The 18,958-nt window shown below is 51.2% G+C and overlaps 1 long non-coding RNA gene across 2 annotated transcripts in view; it reads left to right on the forward strand.

Annotated features, from left to right (window-relative positions):
- Positions 1-18,958, forward strand: part of LOC147110688 (uncharacterized) — a 72,121-nt gene that overhangs the window by 5,990 nt on the left and 47,173 nt on the right. For both annotated transcript variants that reach the window (XR_015079973.1, XR_015079972.1), the window contains exon 2: positions 13,159-13,411. This is a non-coding gene — a long non-coding RNA (uncharacterized LOC147110688). The remainder of the gene's footprint in view (positions 1-13,158; positions 13,412-18,958) is intronic.

Consider the following 18,958-nt stretch of genomic DNA (forward strand, 5'->3'; position numbering starts at 1 on the left):
GATTATTTGCTCAAGTGTGAGTTAGAGACGTGAGTGCTACCAATTGAGCCAAGGCTGACACTACCAGGTCCTGCTGTGATTTGGGTGCTCCCAAGATAGCTTCTAACATTATGGTGAGGCATGCCTTGGTGGTGCTTTCCGGTCAGCTTTGAGAAGAGGAGCCTCTGAATCTACTAACTGTCGGCCAAAGTGTGGTATGTGCGTATCTGCCTGCAGCGGGGCACAGGGCAGCTCACATAATGCCAACTGTGCCTGGCATCTCTTGGCTGGCCTTCCAACAGCTCAGACGGGGGTTCTCACTGGGGGACACTAGGGCGACCTAAGTGCCAACCAAAGAGAAAACACGAATAATGAAAAACGAGAAAGAGGTTCAAGAAATGGCCGAGATACGCTGACCTTCAAATTACTGTGACCTTTCGGCGAACTCCCTTATACTTACTACTGGCTAGCAACCCTGGATAGGCCGCTCACGCGGGCATCGTTAATGTCTGGAGATGGTACGCGGTCCCTGTAAATTTGCTGCATGTCCGCGGATGCGCTGTAACTTCTCCAGCAGCAACAAGTTATGAGTGGCCTGCGCGGGTCCTCCCGATCGATGCGCGCCAGGGGGAGCGTTGGCGGGCGTGTAACGGATATCCACCCACTCCATTTTGCTGGTGAAATCACCCTGCTTTTTATTGGGAGACTTTACTGTAGTTTCGTCTTGAATTCTGTTTGCTGTAGTTGTAGAGACTTTATTTAAATAGACTCTGTTTATTGAGTAAATAGACTTTGCTGTACAAGAGACTGTTTGGTGTGAGTCCTGCCATAAGTCCCACTCCGCCTCCAACTCATGGGCTGACACAGTGGTGTCAATAGACACGGTGGTTATATAAATAAAAACAGAAAATGCTGGAAATACTCAGCAGGTCAGGCAGCATCTGTGGAGAGAGAAACAGAGTTAACGTTTCAGGTCGATGACCCTTCGTCAGAACTGGAGAAAGTTGGAGATGTAACAGGTTTTTAAGCTAGTCCTATCACAGACCTTCCCTTTTGTTCTTTCCTCTCCTCCCCCTCTCCCTGCCCCTACACTTGCTTAAAAACCTTTTACATCTCCAACTTTTTCCAGTTCTGACGAAGGGTCATCGACCTGAAACGTTGATGCGCTATCAATTACTCATAAAAGACTGAGAGTTAAGAGAGTAACTAAAGGCTTTTATTAACAAAAGAATGAAGGTCTGCCTCGAGTGGTCGACCGGTCCAGAAATACAAAGGGCTGGGGAGTAGGCATCCATGCCCCGGTAGGCTGCATCCAATGATAGTGCGAGTTCAGAGGCCTTGTTGAGGTCGAGGTCACTCTGCTCCAACAGTCGCTGTCGGGTGTAATTGGATCTGTGGCCCGCTACAAAAGCGTCCCGGATAAGTTCCTCTGTGTACACGGCGGCCTTTACATCCTTACAACCACAGGCCCGGCCAAGCACAGACAGTGCCTGAAGGTATTCCACGGTCGATCCCCCAGGTTGTTGTTTACGACTCCCCAGAAGGTGCCTGGCGTACACTTCGTTCACTGGGCGCGTGTACTGGTCCTTGAGGAGCTTGATAGCGTCCGCGTACGAGGTCGCGTCTTGGATGACCGAGTACACTCGGTGGTTCACTTTGGAGGTCAGGACATCCAGTTTGTCCTCGTCCGATTTGATTGCTGCGGAGGCGGTCAGGAATTTTTCGAAACACTTAAGCCAGTGAGTAAACTTGGTGGATGAGTCCGCCTCCCGATGATCTAAGTCCAGGCATGCTGGTGTGAGGATCTTCTCCATTATAAAAATTTTGTTAATAAAATTGATGCGCTATCAATTACTCATAAAAGACTGAGAGTTAAGAGAGTAACTAAAGGCTTTTATTAACAAAAGAATGAAGGTCTGCCTCGAGTGGTCGACCGGTCCAGAAATACAAAGGGCTGGGGAGCAGTCACCTTTATACTAGGACTTGTGGGAGAAGTCAGCCGAGGCATGTCCAGGCATGTACACAGTGGAATACAAACAGTGGTTTGCCACATTCACCCCTTGTTTAAAATTGAGTCCAGCGGGGTGAAGTGTATTAAAAGTTAGTGTATTGGAGTCTCTCCGGAGGTCTTGTCTGCCGCTGTGATCGGCGTGGCGACGGCAGGGGTAGTGGAGCTTCCGGCGTCGAGTCCTGCGTAGGCTGTGGCACAGGCGTGTCGTCCTCGTAGATGTCGAGCGGGTCGCGGGGCCCAGGCCTGCCGTCTGCTGGGGCTGGATATCGGATCATGGGGGGGGGTGGTAGTGAGTAGTGGGTTACTGCGGCCCCCGAGGGTGCAAGGTCTCTTATGGAGACTGTGTCCTCCCGCCCGTCCGGGTATGCAATGTAAGCATACTGGGGGTTGGCGTGGAGGAGGTCGACCCTCTCGACCAGGGGGTCCGTTTTATGGGTCCTCACGTGTCTTCTCAGTAGGACCGGCCCTGGGGACGTCAGCCATGGCGGTAGCGATGTCCCCGATGTGGACTTCCTTGGGAAGACAAACATTTTCTCATGAGGGGTGGCATTAGTGGCAGTGCAGAGCAGTGACCGAATAGAGTGGAGCGCATCGGGGAGCACATCCTGCCAGCGGGAGGTTGGAAGGCCCCTAGACTTTAAGGCTAGCAGGGCAGCCTTCCAAACTGTCGCATTTTCTCTTTCCACCTGTCCGTTCCCCCGGGGGTTGTAACTGGTGGTCCTGCTTGTGGCAATACCCCTAGTTAGCAGGTACTGACGGAGTTCGTCGCTCATAAACGATGAGCCCCGGTCGCTATGGATATAGCTGGGGAAACCGAACAGGGTGAAGAGGTCGTTCAGACATTTAATGACCGTGGCACTGGTCATGTCCGGGCAGGGGATGGCGAACGGGAAACGGGAGTACTCATCAATAATATTGAGGAAGTACACATTGCGGTCGGAGGAGGGGAGAGGCCCTTTAAAATCAACGCTCAGGCGCTCGAAGGGGCGAGTGGCTTTTATCAGGTGGGCCCTGTCTGGTCTATAAAAGTGCGGTTTGCACTCAGCGCAGACTTGGCAGTTCCTGGTCATGGTCCTGACCTCCTCAATAGAGTAAGGCAGGCTGCGGGCCTTGATGAAGTGGAAGAACCTGGTGACCCCCGGGTGGCAGAGGTCATTGTGGAGGGCCCGCAGTCTATCGATCTGCGCGCTGGCGCAGGTGCCATGCAATAGCACATCCGGGGGTTCATTGAACTTCCCGGGCCGGTACAAGATCTCGTAATTGTAGGTGGAAAGTTCGATTCTCCACCTCAAGATTTTGTCATTTTTGATTTTGCCCCTCTGCTTGTTGTTAAACATGAAAGCAACTGAACGCTGGTCAGTGAGCAGGGTAAATCGTTTTCCGGCCAGGTAGTGCCTCCAGTGACGCACAGCCTCCACAATCACCTGGGCCTCCTTCTCAACAGCGGAGTGTCTGGTCTCCGGGCCTTGGAGGGTTCGTGAAAAGAAGGCCACGGGTCTCCCCGCCTGATTGAGGGTAGCGGCCAGGGCAAAGTCGGACGCGTCGCTTTCCACCTGGAAGGGGATGGATTCGTCCACTGCGTGCATGGTGGCTTTGGCAATGTCCTCCTTGATACGGTGGAAGGCTAAGCGGGCCTCTGCCGTCAAGGGAAAAGAGGTGGACTTGATCAGCGGACGGGCCTTGTCCGCATAGTAGGGGACCCACTGGGCGTAATAGGAGAAAAACCCGAGGCACCTCTTCAGGGCCTTGAGGCAGTGGGGCAGTGGGAGTTCTATAAGGGGACGCATCCGGTCGGGGTCGGGGCCGATGACTCCGTGTTCCACAACACAGCCAAGGATGGCGAGGTGGTTTGTGCGGAATATGCACTTCTCCTTGTTATATGTCAGGTTCAGGAGTTGGGCGGTGCGGAGGAATTTTTCGAGGTTTGGGTCATGGTCCTGCAAGTCACGGCCACAGATGGTCACATTGTCCAGATATGGGAAAGTGGCCTGCAACGCATTTTGATCTACCATCCGGTCCATCTCCCTTTGGAAGACGGAGACCCCGTTGGTGACGCCAAAGGGAACCCTAAGGAAGTGATAGAGGCGGCCGTTTGCCTCAAAGGCAGTATACTGGCGGTCCTCAGGGCGGATAGGGAGCTGGTGGTACGCTGATTTCAGGTCAATGGTCGAGAAGACGCGGTACTGCGCGATCTGGTTGACCATATCAGCTATGCGGGGGAGTGGGTAGGCGTCCAGCAGGGTGTAGCGATTTATTGTCTGGCTGTAGTCGATGACCAGGCGCTGCTTCTCGCCGGTCTTAACGACCACAACCTGGGCTCGCCAGGGGCTGGTGCTGCCCTCAATAATCCCTTCCTTCAGGAGCCGCTCCACTTTGGTTTTAATGAAAACCCTGTCCCCGGCACTGTACCGCCTGCTCTTTGTGGCGATAGGCTTACAGTCGGGGGTGAGGTTAGCAAACAGTGGTGGGGGGGTGACTCTGAGTGTGGAGAGGTTGCACCTGGTGCGCGGCGGGCAATTTGGAAGCTGCTGGCTGCGGACTGTGAGTGGGGGTAGGGGTCCACCGTACGCCATCGTAACACTTTTAAGGTGGCACTGAAAATCTAACCCCAGCAGGACGGCAGCGCAGAGGTCGGGCAGGACCAGAAGTTTAAAATGATCGTACACAGTCCCGTCTACTACGAGTGTCACCACGCAGTAGCTGCCGATGTCCGCCGACTGGGACTCGGAGGCCATAGAAATCCGCTGGTGCGCAGGCAGGACTGGGAGAGAGCAACGCCGCACCGTGTCGGAGTGGATGAAGCTCTCCGTGCTCCCAGAGTCAAAAAGGCAGATTGTATCGTGACCATTTACCTTAATGTCCATTGTGGAACTGGCCAGCTGGTGCGGTCTCGCTTGGTCCAGTGTAACGGATGCCAGCGTAGGGGTCGGTGTGTCGCTGCGGGTATCAGATGAGGCGGTGTTGGGGGCCTGCTGCGTTCCGGCTGTCGTCCAAGATGGCGGCGTCCATGATCCCCATGTGGCTGGAGGCGTCCAAAATGGCTGCTGTACTGGTGGTTCGCACATGGCCGGGGAGGCCCAAGATGGCGGCCCGCATGGCCCACACGCGGCGCTGCTGGGGTTCGGGTGGCTTTGGCCCTGCAGACGCTAGCGTAGTGTCCCTTCTTCCCGCAGCCCGAGCAGATCGCGTTTTTCGCCGGGCAGCGCGCTCTGGGGTGTTTTGCCTGGCCACAGAAGTAGCATTTCTGGCCTTGGGGCACTGCTGTCTGGCCTTGGGACACTGCTGCGGTAGTTGGGCCGTGGCTGGGGTGGCACGGCGCTATGAGGCGGTCCTACCGTGTCCCAGGCTGTCATTCCCCGCGGCGTCCACGGTGCAGAGGAGTAGGCATCCATGCCCCGGTAGGCTGCATCCAATGATAGTGCGAGTTCAGAGGCCTTGTTGAGGTCGAGGTCACTCTGCTCCAACAGTCGCTGTCGGGTGTAATTGGATCTGTGGCCCGCTACAAAAGCGTCCCGGATAAGTTCCTCTGTGTACACGGCGGCCTTTACATCCTTACAACCACAGGCCCGGCCAAGCACAGACAGTGCCTGAAGGTATTCCACGGTCGATTCCCCAGGTTGTTGTTTACGACTCCCCAGAAGGTGCCTGGCGTACACTTCGTTCACTGGGCGCGTGTACTGGTCCTTGAGGAGCTTGATAGCGTCCGCGTACGAGGTCGCGTCTTGGATGACCGAGTACACTCGGTGGTTCACTTTGGAGGTCAGGACATCCAGTTTGTCCTCGTCCGATTTGATTGCTGCGGAGGCGGTCAGGAATTTTTCGAAACACTTAAGCCAGTGAGTAAACTTGGTGGATGAGTCCGCCTCCCGATGATCTAAGTCCAGGCATGCTGGTGTGAGGATCTTCTCCATTATAAAAATTTTGTTAATAAAATTGATGCGCTATCAATTACTCATAAAAGACTGAGAGTTAAGAGAGTAACTAAAGGCTTTTATTAACAAAAGAATGAAGGTCTGCCTCGAGTGGTCGACCGGTCCAGAAATACAAAGGGCTGGGGAGCAGTCACCTTTATACTAGGACTTGTGGGAGAAGTCAGCCGAGGCATGTCCAGGCATGTACACAGTGGAATACAAACAGTGGTTTGCCACATTCACCCCTTGTTTAAAATTGAGTCCGGCGGGGTGAAGTGTATTAAAAGTTAGTGTATTGGAGTCTCTCCGGAGGTCTTGTCTGCCGCTGTGATCGGCGTGGCGACGGCAGGGGTAGTGGAGCTTCCGGCGTCGAGTCCTGCGTAGGCTGTGGCACAGGCGTGTCGTCCTCGTAGATGTCGAGCGGGTCGCGGGGCCCAGGCCTGCCGTCTGCTGGGGCTGGATATCGGATCATGGGGGGGGGTGGTAGTGAGTAGTGGGTTACTGCGGCCCCCGAGGGTGCAAGGTCTCTTATGGAGACTGTGTCCTCCCGCCCGTCCGGGTATGCAATGTAAGCATACTGGGGGTTGGCGTGGAGGAGGTCGACCCTCTCGACCAGGGGGTCCGTTTTATGGGTCCTCACGTGTCTTCTCAGTAGGACCGGCCCTGGGGACGTCAGCCATGGCGGTAGCGATGTCCCCGATGTGGACTTCCTTGGGAAGACAAACATTTTCTCATGAGGGGTGGCATTAGTGGCAGTGCAGAGCAGTGACCGAATAGAGTGGAGCGCATCGGGGAGCACATCCTGCCAGCGGGAGGTTGGAAGGCCCCTAGACTTTAAGGCTAGCAGGGCAGCCTTCCAAACTGTCGCATTTTCTCTTTCCACCTGTCCGTTCCCCCGGGGGTTGTAACTGGTGGTCCTGCTTGTGGCAATACCCCTAGTTAGCAGGTACTGACGGAGTTCGTCGCTCATAAACGATGAGCCCCGGTCGCTATGGATATAGCTGGGGAAACCGAACAGGGTGAAGAGGTCGTTCAGACATTTAATGACCGTGGCACTGGTCATGTCCGGGCAGGGGATGGCGAACGGGAAACGGGAGTACTCATCAATAATATTGAGGAAGTACACATTGCGGTCGGAGGAGGGGAGAGGCCCTTTAAAATCAACGCTCAGGCGCTCGAAGGGGCGAGTGGCTTTTATCAGGTGGGCCCTGTCTGGTCTATAAAAGTGCGGTTTGCACTCAGCGCAGACTTGGCAGTTCCTGGTCATGGTCCTGACCTCCTCAATAGAGTAAGGCAGGTTGCGGGCCTTGATGAAGTGGAAGAACCTGGTGACCCCCGGGTGGCAGAGGTCATTGTGGAGGGCCCGCAGTCTATCGATCTGCGCGCTGGCGCAGGTGCCATGCAATAGCACATCCGGGGGTTCATTGAACTTCCCGGGCCGGTACAAGATCTCGTAATTGTAGGTGGAAAGTTCGATTCTCCACCTCAAGATTTTGTCATTTTTGATTTTGCCCCTCTGCTTGTTGTTAAACATGAAAGCAACTGAACGCTGGTCAGTGAGCAGGGTAAATCGTTTTCCGGCCAGGTAGTGCCTCCAGTGACGCACAGCCTCCACAATCACCTGGGCCTCCTTCTCAACAGCGGAGTGTCTGGTCTCCGGGCCTTGGAGGGTTCGTGAAAAGAAGGCCACGGGTCTCCCCGCCTGATTGAGGGTAGCGGCCAGGGCAAAGTCGGACGCGTCGCTTTCCACCTGGAAGGGGATGGATTCGTCCACTGCGTGCATGGTGGCTTTGGCAATGTCCTCCTTGATACGGTGGAAGGCTAAGCGGGCCTCTGCCGTCAAGGGAAAAGAGGTGGACTTGATCAGCGGACGGGCCTTGTCCGCATAGTAGGGGACCCACTGGGCGTAATAGGAGAAAAACCCTAGGCACCTCTTCAGGGCCTTGAGGCAGTGGGGCAGTGGGAGTTCTATAAGGGGACGCATCCGGTCGGGGTCGGGGCCGATGACTCCGTGTTCCACAACACAGCCAAGGATGGCGAGGTGGTTTGTGCGGAATATGCACTTCTCCTTGTTATATGTCAGGTTCAGGAGTTGGGCGGTGCGGAGGAATTTTTCGAGGTTTGTAACGGATGCCAGCGTAGGGGTCGGTGTGTCGCTGCGGGTATCAGATGAGGCGGTGTTGGGGGCCTGCTGCGTTCCGGCTGTCGTCCAAGATGGTGGCGTCCATGATCCCCATGTGGCTGGAGGCGTCCAAAATGGCTGCTGTACTGGTGGTTCGCACATGGCCGGGGAGGCCCAAGATGGCGGCCCGCATGGCCCACACGCGGCGCTGCTGGGGTTCGGGTGGCTTTGGCCCTGCAGACGCTAGCGTAGTGTCCCTTCTTCCCGCAGCCCGAGCAGATCGCGTTTTTCGCCGGGCAGCGCGCTCTGGGGTGTTTTGCCTGGCCACAGAAGTAGCATTTCTGGCCTTGGGGCACTGCTGTCTGGCCTTGGGACACTGCTGCGGTAGTTGGGCCGTGGCTGGGGTGGCACGGCGCTATGAGGCGGTCCTACCGTGTCCCAGGCTGTCATTCCCCGCGGCGTCCACGGTGCAGAGGAGTAGGCATCCATGCCCCGGTAGGCTGCATCCAATGATAGTGCGAGTTCAGAGGCCTTGTTGAGGTCGAGGTCACTCTGCTCCAACAGTCGCTGTCGGGTGTAATTGGATCTGTGGCCCGCTACAAAAGCGTCCCGGATAAGTTCCTCTGTGTACACGGCGGCCTTTACATCCTTACAAACACAGGCCCGGCCAAGCACAGACAGTGCCTGAAGGTATTCCACGGTCGATTCCCCAGGTTGTTGTTTACGACTCCCCAGAAGGTGCCTGGCGTACACTTCGTTCACTGGGCGCGTGTACTGGTCCTTGAGGAGCTTGATAGCGTCCGCGTACGAGGTCGCGTCTTGGATGACCGAGTACACTCGGTGGTTCACTTTGGAGGTCAGGACATCCAGTTTGTCCTCGTCCGATTTGATTGCTGCGGAGGCGGTCAGGAATTTTTCGAAACACTTAAGCCAGTGAGTAAACTTGGTGGATGAGTCCGCCTCCCGATGATCTAAGTCCAGGCATGCTGGTGTGAGGATCTTCTCCATTATAAAAATTTTGTTAATAAAATTGATGCGCTATCAATTACTCATAAAAGACTGAGAGTTAAGAGAGTAACTAAAGGCTTTTATTAACAAAAGAATGAAGGTCTGCCTCGAGTGGTCGACCGGTCCAGAAATACAAAGGGCTGGGGAGCAGTCACCTTTATACTAGGACTTGTGGGAGGAGTCAGCCGAGGCATGTCCAGGCATGTACACAGTGGAATACAAACAGTGGTTTACCACAAACGTTAACTCTGTTTCTCTCTCCACAGATGCTGCCTGACCTGCTGAGTATTTCCAGCATTTTCTGTTTTTATTTCAGATTTCCAGTGATAGGGTTAAGGACAAGACTATTGAATAAAGTAAACTCGTACTGGTTGAATGGAATGCAAACCTTGAGTGTGTTCTCTTGAGGCACAGTGTGTTAAATGAAGCACTGAGTATTAGAAAAATTAGGCTGAGTTCCAATAAATTTATTAGTTTGGTCCAAAGTGTTATTGTTGGAAGTTTTCTCTCCATTTACTAGTTTTCTCTTCCCAATCCCCATGTTTGATACCCTCTCTGGTTGACCAGTGCCAGATGTTTGATACACTCTGGTTTTGCAGAGTTCCAGCTGTTTGATACCCTCTCTGGTTGCCCAGAGTTCGAGATGTTTGATACCCTCTCTGGTTGCTCAGAGTTCGAGATGTTTGATACCCTCTCTGGTTGCTCAGAGTTCGGGATGTTTGATACCCTCTCTGGTTGCACAGAGTGCCAGATGTTTGATGTCCTCTTTGGTTGCCCAGAGCGCCAGATGTTTGATACCCTCTCTGGTTGCTCAGAGTTTGGGATGTTTGATACCCTCTCTGGTTGCACAGAGTGCCAGATGTTTGATGTCCTCTTTGGTTACTCAGAGTGCCAGACGTTTGATACCCTCTCTAGTTCCTCAGAGTTCGGGATGTTTGATACCCTCTCTGGTTGCCCAGCGCGCCAGATGTTTGATACCCTCTCTGATTGCACAGAGTTCGAGATGTTTGATACCCTCTCTGGTTACTCAGAGTTCGAGATGTTTGATCCCCTCTCTGGTTGCTCAGAGTTCGGGATGTTTGATACCCTCTCTGGTTGCTCAGAGTGCCAGATGTTTGATACCCTCTCTGTTTGCTCAGAGTTCAGGATGTTTGATACCCTCTCTGGTTACTCAGAGTTCGAGATGTTTGATCCCCTCTCTGGTTGCTCAGAGTTCGAGATGTTTGATACGCTCTCTGGTTGCTCAGAGTGCCAGATGTTTGATACCCTCTCTGGTTGCTCAGAGTGCCAGATGTTTGATACCCTCTCTGGTTGCCCAGTGCCAGCTTACAGAGCAACACAGTTTCCTGCTCCTTATCGAGCTAGGACCACCCGACTCATTATGGCCCTGGATTGTACGGTTATCTGGAGCCGACTGGGGAGGATCCCATCCTCTTGTGCCAAGACCTTCTCTCCAGATCCCACCAATGAATCACATTGGCTGGTCCATCAATAATAGTGTTCTGGTATATTATGGAGCTGCCTGTATTGTATTACTGAGGATTAAGCTTGGTTACCTATCTCCCATCACCAGATCTTACAGCCAGATCAATTCCAAAGGGACTCAGATCAATAGAGGAATAAATCGAGCCTGTTTTATATATTAACTAGCTGGGGGGGGCCGGTGTTGCCAGGGCTTTTTTGGGCCTGGTCGATGTCTGGGCCGGGAGCCTGGGACTGGATTTGGGCTGTCGGCAGTTGGAGAAGCCTAGGCCCCGGGGCCTCGGGTATTTTCCATTGTTTTTTAACATAAACATTTCTAGCTTTTAATACCTTCAAAGATGAAAGTTAAAGTACGTATAAAACATTTTTGGTAAATCTTATTTTTTTTGAAAAAGATACTGACCTCGATGACCATATTTTTAGCTTCAGGCCCGGCTGGTGTATAATGGCTGCCACATCCCTGAGCTGAGAATGATTAGTCCCGCCCACACATGCACCGATTGGTCAACCATCAGGTGACTGAACTGTAGGATTGGTCAATCATCACGTCACAGGATTGGTCAACCTTCACGTCACTCAATGCTAATGAGTGGATAATTAGTGGAATTTTGAAGGTTTTTGAAGGTTTTTTGTATACTGCCTGAACAATTTCAAAAAGTAAATACGCTTATGAGGTTTCGATAATCATAAGCTTTCTTTTGATATAACAGATGTGTAGGTACGCTCTATAACTTTTGATTGTATAGCCGGACAGACAGACAGAAAGACAGACCGTTTTATATATATAGACTAGCTGGAGTGCCCGGCGGTGCCGAGGCTTTTTTGAGGGCGTGTTGTTGTTGGAAGAGAGAGAGAGAGCGACTGGGGGGAAGAGAGAGAGCGAGTGGGGGGAAGAGAGAGAGTGACTGGGGGGAAGAGAGAGAGCGACTGGGGGGAGAAGAGAGAGAGAGAGACTGGGGGGAGAAGAGAGAGAGAGAGAGAGATGGGGGGAGAGAGAGAGAGACTGGGGGAGAGAGAGAGAGAGAGACTGGGGGAGAGAGAGAGAGAGACTGGGGGAGAGAGAGAGAGAGACTGGGGAGAGAGAGAGAGAGAGACTGGGGGAGAGAGAGAGAGAGACTGGGGGAGAGAGAGAGAGAGACTGGGGAGAGAGAGAGACGGGCAGAGAGAGAGAGAGACTGGGGCAGAGAGAGAGAGAGACTGGGGGGAGAGAGAGACTGGGGGGAGAGAGACTGGGGGGAGAGAGAGAGGGGGTGAGAGAGGGGGCAGAGAGAGAGGAGGAGGGGGGAGGGAGGGGGAGGAAGGGAGGGAGGGGGGAGGAAGGGAGGGAGGAGGGGATGGATGGGGGAGGGAGGGAGGGAGGGGGCAGAAAGAGGGGGAGAGAGGAGGAGGGAGGGGGCAGGGAGAGCGGGGGAGGGAGGGGGCAGGGAGAGAGGGGAGGGAGGGGGTGGGGAGAGAGGGGGAGGGAGGGGGCGGGGAGGGAGGGGGCAGAGAAGGAGGGGAGGGAGGGGGCAGGGAGAGAGGGGGAGGGAGGGGGCGGGGAGAGAGGGGGAGGGTGGGGGCAGAGAGAGGGGGGAGGGAGGGGGGAGAGAGAGGGGGAGGGAGGGGGAGGGAGGGGGGAGAGAGAGAAGGGGAGGGAGGGGGCAGAGAGAGAGGGGGAGAGAGAGAGGGTAAGGCAGGGGGGAGAGAGAGGGGTCGAGAGGAGAGGGTGAGGCAGGGGGGAGAGAGAGGGGGAGGGAGGGGGGAGAGAGAGAAGGGGAGGGAGGGGGCAGAGAGAGAGGGGGAGTGAGAGAGGGTGAGGCAGGGGGGAGAGAGAGGGGTAGAGAGGAGAGGGTGAGGCAGGGGGAGAGAGAGGGGGAGGGGGGAGAGAGGGGAGAGGGAGGGGGGAGAGGGGACGGAGGGAGGAGAGAGAGACAGAGGGAAGGAGAGAGAGAGGGTGAGTGGCCCGCGGCCGTTAATGGAGCCAAGCCCGGGGAACGGGCGTGAGCTGGCTTGAGGCTGTGAGAGACGGCCGGGCCCGGTTGCCGGGGTAACACTTCCCCCCCTTCCCGAGCCCAGCCCCCCACCCTCCCGAGCCCCGCCCCCAGCCCTCCCGAGCCCCACTCTCCGCCCTCCCGAGCCCCGCCCTCCCGAGCCGGCTTCAAGACCGCCGATTGCGGCTAGGTCTGCGCTGGAGCCAAGCCCCGGGAACGGGCGTGAGCCGGCTTGAGGCTGTGAGAGAGAGCCGGGCCGGGCCCGGTTGCCAGGGTAACCCTTCACCACCCTTCCTGCCCTCCCAAGCCCTGCCCCCCGCCCGAGTCGGCTTCAAGACCGCCGATTCGCTCGCGCTCCGGGCCGACGTTGACACGCCATTGACTCCCGCCCCGCCCGCCTTTACTAAGATGGCGGCGATGGCTACGCTCACCTCAGTCCCGCGCCGCCAGCCTTTAGAAAGATAGCGGCGATCGCGGGCCGCTTGTTGAGCGGGACGGGAGGCGCGTAGCTCTGGCGTGGCTGGGCAACAGAGGCCTAGGCTTCGAGGCCTGCCTGCAAAAACGGTGAAAGGTAGGAAAATTATAGAGGTTAGAGAAAAGATTTACAAATTAATTAACTTTTTTAAAAAACAATTTGTGTTTTAAAAGCAACTTTTTTTTTTGCTGGAAATCTAGATTTGAAAAGAAACACGCAGAAAGTGGGAAAAAGAAATGAAGAGTTTGGAATCAAGATGGCGGCCACTCACCTCAACTCAGAAGCATTAGGCCCGCCCACATACGCACCGATTGGTCAACCATCAGGTCACTGAACTGTAGGATTGGTCAATCGTCACGTCACTCAACTCTAGGATGGCCCGCCCGCACACGCAATGAACCTTCACGTCACTCGATGCTAATGAGCGGATAATGTCGAAGTCTCGACTCCCGAGTAAGACTCTTAAACACAAAGTATCGTTAAAGACAGGCTTTATTTGCTTGCAAGGGAAGAGTTGTGTAGACAAGGGCTACATCAGACCTCTTCAAAGTAATACAGAATTTGTAACATATTTATACAGTACAGAAACAAAACAGGCTTTCTATGCCACATGACATAGTATTGAATCATACCTGATTACAAAGGCACAGACCTTGCGAATTATTGGAATAACGTATTCCAGGCTTCGTTAGAATAACGAACAGAAATACCTTAAAATAAGATTAATTAATCCTTTATTAGGGGATCTCTCTGTTCCCTCTGTTCTCTCACTGTACCAACTGGGCCTGTGGACCGATGTTTACCTTATCTTGTCCTTGGCTATTTGTTTGGTGAATGAGGCTCTTTGTAAGCTTATTACAGATAAGGAGTACGTATGTAGCATTCCTAAATTGTCTAATTCCCTAGAGACTGGTTAGTGAATCATGCTGTCGGCCATTTAAGTTTTTATTCTATGCCCAGGAAGCCATTTTGTGTCTAAGTGAGAAACTGTACTTCCACATTCTTCCCTTTTGTCCTTACAAGGACAACATAACTGAAATTAACCTCTTCCTATCGGTCCTCATACCAAATTTAGATTTTAGCCAAGGATGCCGACTTTTTTGCCGTTTTGAACCATCCTCGGGATATACCTGTATTGATGGTTGACCTTATCTAAGATCGTCTCTTTTCTGTTTATTCTTAGTGTTTGGGCGTGTTTTCTTGTAGGGGTTTAATTGTGTTTGATTTGATTTCAGGTTTATGTCTTTGTATATTTCTGCAGCTTATGTTAGCCTGCAGTGTTCTAATTTCCCTGCAGCTTATATTAGCCTGCAGTTCTAATTTTCCCTGCAGCTTATATTAGCCTGCAGTGCGGGTGCCACTATGCACTTTCTAAAAGATAGGGAACAGCAGCTTATAGAGGAGGACTAATTCATGGCCCACACAGTTTATAACTAACCTGTGGGGTTCTCCTAAGCACAAGTGCTTCTATGTAAGCCCCCAAAGTGCGGACCAAGTGATATACAAGGTCGACGACACTGGCTTGTTGTTGAAAGGAGTCCTCTCTCTTTTTCCTAGCCTGCAGTTCCCATTTAAATGGAAAATGTGTTTTGCAGAAAGAGGAGAGCATGTGGAGTATATATATGTATATATTTGTCTAAGTTTTCTAATCCCTATAATTGTATTTTATTCAATCGTCTCAGTTCCTCACCCAGGGGACCATTCTTTTCCTCTACTGACTTTACTTCTCTCTGTATCATCATATTCATCGCAGGCAAGACTGCCTTGCCTAACCTATTGCAACAACACTTAATCGTTGTGACAAACAGAGCAATGCATACAATCAGGGCTATTACTACTACCAGTCCATGCAATAATATTTGTCTTACTGATCCCAGCCATCCTCCCAATATCCAGTCAGCCCAGCCTTGGTTCTTTGGGTTTTCATACTGACTTACTGCGTCTAGCATATTCGTAAGACATGTACAAAAAGTATTCACGTGTAATTCTCGTTTCTTTCGGGATCTTTCCCCATCTCCTTGGCATTTTAGACTCAGTAGTCCGATTAGTATACAAAATATAAGTAACATCTTCATTGTTAGAGTCTTTCAAAAAATCAATTGTCTTTATTCGGCGCCTTCTTGCAGTGGGATGCGTGAATCCAGGAAGCTCTTTCCTTGACTTTTACGGCTGTGTTTGTTGTTAGGAGCACTTGATATGGTCCTTCGAAGCGTGGTTGCAGACCGTTCTTTCTTTTAAAAACCTTCACGTAGACGTCGTCTCCTGGTTCCAAGTCGTGGCACTTTCCCTCTGCTGGACTCGTTTGAGCTTCCTTTACCTGTTGGTGAAAGCTGGAAATACATTTAGTTAATGCAATGCAATAGTTTAGCATAGCCTCGTCCATTTTATGAATGTCCACTTGTTTCACCGTAAATGGTGCTGAGAATGGCAGTCTTAGGGGTCGTCCCATAACAATCTCATGTGGAGACAGTCCATTGGTCCTGTTAGTTGCTGCTCGCATTATCATCAATGCTAAGGGTAATAGTTCGACCCATTTAAGTCCAGTTTCATTGCAAAGTTTAGAAAGTTTATTCTTCAGCACTCCATTATGTCTTTCCACCAGTCCTGCGGATTGTGGATGATAACTGCAGTGAAAATGCTGGTTAATCTGCAAAGCTTTACATAGTTCTTTTATAATTGCTCCAGTGAAGTGTGATCCTTTGTCGCTTGAAAGCTGCATAGGTATTCCAAACCTTGGTATGATTTCTTTTAACAAGCACTTTGCTACTGTTACAGCATCATTCTTTTTACATGGGAAAGCTTCGACCCATCTTGAAAACATATCTATAATTACTAACACATACTTAAATCCTAAACATGGAGGTAATTCAATAAAATCCATTTGCAAATTTACAAAAGGGCCTGATGGATTCGGGTGGGAGGCAGGCTGTACTTTCTCTGTTTTACCTGGATTCATTTCCTGGCAAATGGTGCACCTTTCACTAATTTGTTTTGCAATTGCCGAAATACCTGGTGCATACCATGTTTGATTAATATAGTCTGCCATCCCCCCTTTGCCCGCATGCGTGAAAACATGAACGCATCGGGCAATCCATGGAAGTAAAGACTTTGGAGCCACCATGCGGCCGTCATGGTGAACCCATACCCCTTCAGGCGTTTTAAAGCAAAAATCCCTTGCCCAACTTAACACTTCGTCCGAGTTAGCCTGTGACTGAAAGGCTAAAACATCATTAATAGAAGGTGGGTCATTATCTGATTTCTGTTGACGCAAAACAAAGGCTGAGACCAGTGGCCCTGTGTCCGACAGAGCGGCTGATTTAGCAGCTCTATCTGACCGCTCGTTACCCAGGGATATCTGATCCTGACTACCTGTATGAGCCTGACATTTAATAACTGAAATCTTAGTGGGACACACTAGAGCCTTCAAAAGATTATTGATTTGCTCAGCATTCTTAATAGTTGATCCTGAGGAAGTTAGAAATCCCCTTAATTTCCAGATCTGTCCATAATCGTAAGCAACTCCAAAAGCATACCTGGAGTCGGTATAAATGTTAACAGTTTGATCAGTAGCCAATATACAAGCTCTGGTAAGAGTGAAGAGTTCCGCTTGTCTTGCGCTGGAAATGATTGAGGTAGTGAGAGCGCTTCCACAACTGAATGATCATCTGAAACGGCATACCCAGCCCTAGGTGATCCTTTATCATCCCTAAGGGCCGATCCATCTACGTAGAATACCAAGTCACTATTAGGAACAGGAGTTTCAGATAGATCTGTTCGGGGCTTGGTAGCTAACTGGGTAATCGTGTCACAGCAGTGTGGGATTCCGTCCTCTTCTGTTGGTAGCAGCGTGGCTGGATTCAAAACTGAACATCTTTGAATTATGAGATTGGAGTTGGATAACAGTTCAACCTCATATTTGCTGCTACGGGCTGATGTTAGATGCTGAGTGGCGTATTTTGATAACAGAACTTCTACTGAATGTGGTACAAACAAAACAGTTCGGTGATTAAGCGTGATGCCTTGAGCCTGTTGTACAGCGTAATAGGCAGCAGCTAAAATTGGCAGGCATCCAGGCAGGCCGCATGCAACGGGATCCAATTGAGTAACTGTCTTTTATAGTCGTGTCTTTTCCCGTGCCTTCATAAAAGGCAGTGCAATGCAGATTCGTGTGCCAGCTGTTCTTGTAAAAGGCACATAGTACATCTATCGGTCGGAACGTGTATCTGCAGTCCCTTTTCTGAACAAATTATTGTTGCCTGCATTTTGCACAACAAGTCTCTCCCTAAAAGGTTCATGGGGGCGTCGTCTGATAACAAAAAAAGCATGTTGGCCAGAAAAATTATCTGCTCGTATTTGTAACGGTTGTGACCATGTCAGAGTCTGTGAGACACCAGAAAGTCCTATGCAGGTAACATCCTTGTCAGTGCATGGAATTCCTGTAGCGTATTGTTTTGTCAATAGTGAGGTTGTGGCTCCTGTGTCGACGAGAAAAGGGACTTTCTTGCCTTGCATATTTATGGATAGATATGGCTCATCTCTAGAATTTAGCGATACTAGTGGTAATTGGAGAGTGTGGGTATTGTTCGGGGCCGTTTCTCCGTGTCATGCTGAATAATTTTGCCCTGGGGGTCCGAATTGTCCTGCAATAATCTGACCTCCCCAAGGATCCCCTGTTGTAAAGCCTGCTTGTGGACGAGTGTGAACCTGGGCTTGGGTATTTGTATTTACTGGGGCACCTCCCCAGCCTTGATTTTGCTGTTTGGGGAACGGGCAATTGGACTTCCAGTGTCTGATCTGACCACAGTTAAAACACGGAGAGTTTGTGCCTCTTCCGTTCCACTGGCCTCTGCCAGTCCCTCCTCTACTATTTCCTCTAAATCCGCCTCTGTTATACCCTCTACCTCGTCCTCTGTAGTGGCCCTGATAATAAATGGTAGTCTGGGCGGTCGGGGCTGGAGAAGCTGCCTGCTCCATTAACAAAGAAATTTTACTCTGATCTTTATTCCTTTCCTGTATTCCTTTCAAGATTTGTGTCAATTCAGGAATGGTTTTATGTCTCCAGTCAAGGCAAACTAAAGTCAACGGTTCCTTAAGTTCTGTTCTGAGGCCGTTTACAAGGGCGTTAATTAAAGGGATTTGGTAATTTTCTTTTGTCATACCCGAATGCTGTCCCATAACTGCTTCCATTCTTTCTATATAATCCTCAACGTCTTCATCCCTTTTTTGAGTTGTCTCAATTATCTTATCTAGTGTTGATTATATTCTCCTGACTTACAGCACTGGGGTCGGGTGATTCACCACCCGCTGCGCCTTGTTGTTGCACTTCGTATTCAGGAGGCGGGGCTGGTCTTCTGAACCATCCCTGATCCTCGTCATCACTGGAATGAGTCGTGGGTATGGGAGGATATTCACAGGGAGGAGCGGTAGGCTTCGGGTTTTGTCTTAAAGGCATTAGCGTAACCTTTTCTTGTTTAATCAATTTATTCATTAGATCTCTTTTCTTATTTTTGTTCTCAATTTTACTAGCTAATATGCTGCGTTCCTTACGTTTTTCTGCTTCCCTTTTCCAATCTGAGAAGGCAGACCAATTTACTGACTTTGCACCCCTTCTCCTTGGGTCTCTGCCTGCTAGGCAGTTTTCTAGACACGTGATTCTATCTAGATTAAATGTACCATCCACAGGGAAAGGGTGTCTGTCTTTCTTGGTCCATCTAGCCCACTTCGGTAAATCATTTATGGATATCTGACCATAGTAGGTAAAGACATAAGAAGCGGGAGTTCCTTTTTTTTTCTGGGATCTTGCTCTGTGCAGCTCCCATCTTAGTTTGTATGGTTTTTTTTTTAACTAGGCTCTCTTCTTCTAGATCGCAAGTTTCACCCCTTACCCCCTTACGATTATTACTGACTGTCCAAAGGACCACAAGTGATGAAAAATAACAAGTAGTGACAACAGTCAAAGAAATGATAAGCAATGCAGCTGCCCAAACAGGCAAACAGACC

The sequence above is a fragment of the Somniosus microcephalus genome, chromosome 11 (genome assembly GCF_052327205.1).
Source record: "Somniosus microcephalus isolate GS21.2 chromosome 11, FLI_Smic_1.0, whole genome shotgun sequence".
Lineage (NCBI taxonomy): Eukaryota > Metazoa > Chordata > Chondrichthyes > Squaliformes > Somniosidae > Somniosus > Somniosus microcephalus.